Source organism: Pteropus vampyrus, unplaced genomic scaffold (assembly GCF_000151845.1).
Source record: "Pteropus vampyrus isolate Shadow unplaced genomic scaffold, Pvam_2.0 Scaffold2441, whole genome shotgun sequence".
Lineage (NCBI taxonomy): Eukaryota > Metazoa > Chordata > Mammalia > Chiroptera > Pteropodidae > Pteropus > Pteropus vampyrus.
The window spans coordinates 2,671-2,946 of NW_011891222.1; positions in this window are offsets into that span (position 1 = coordinate 2,671).

The following is a 276-nucleotide window of genomic DNA, read 5'->3' on the forward strand; positions in this document are numbered from 1 at the left end:
AGGAGGCCACTGCCTGGCAGGGTCCACTCAAAGCGTCAGACAGATTTCAGGGGGCAGGAACAGTACCCAGTTCCCTCCCAGTGCCTGAGAAGCTACCACCTGGATGAAACATGAGACAGGCCAGACACAGAAGGGTAAGTGCTGTCAGATCCCACATGTAGGAGGTGCCTAGTCAGGCAAATTCAGAGACAGAGGGTGGAGGGCGATCGCCAGCCTGGAGGACGGGGCAGCGGGGATCAATGTTTGCCGGGCGCGGAGCTGCCCTTTGGGAAGAAG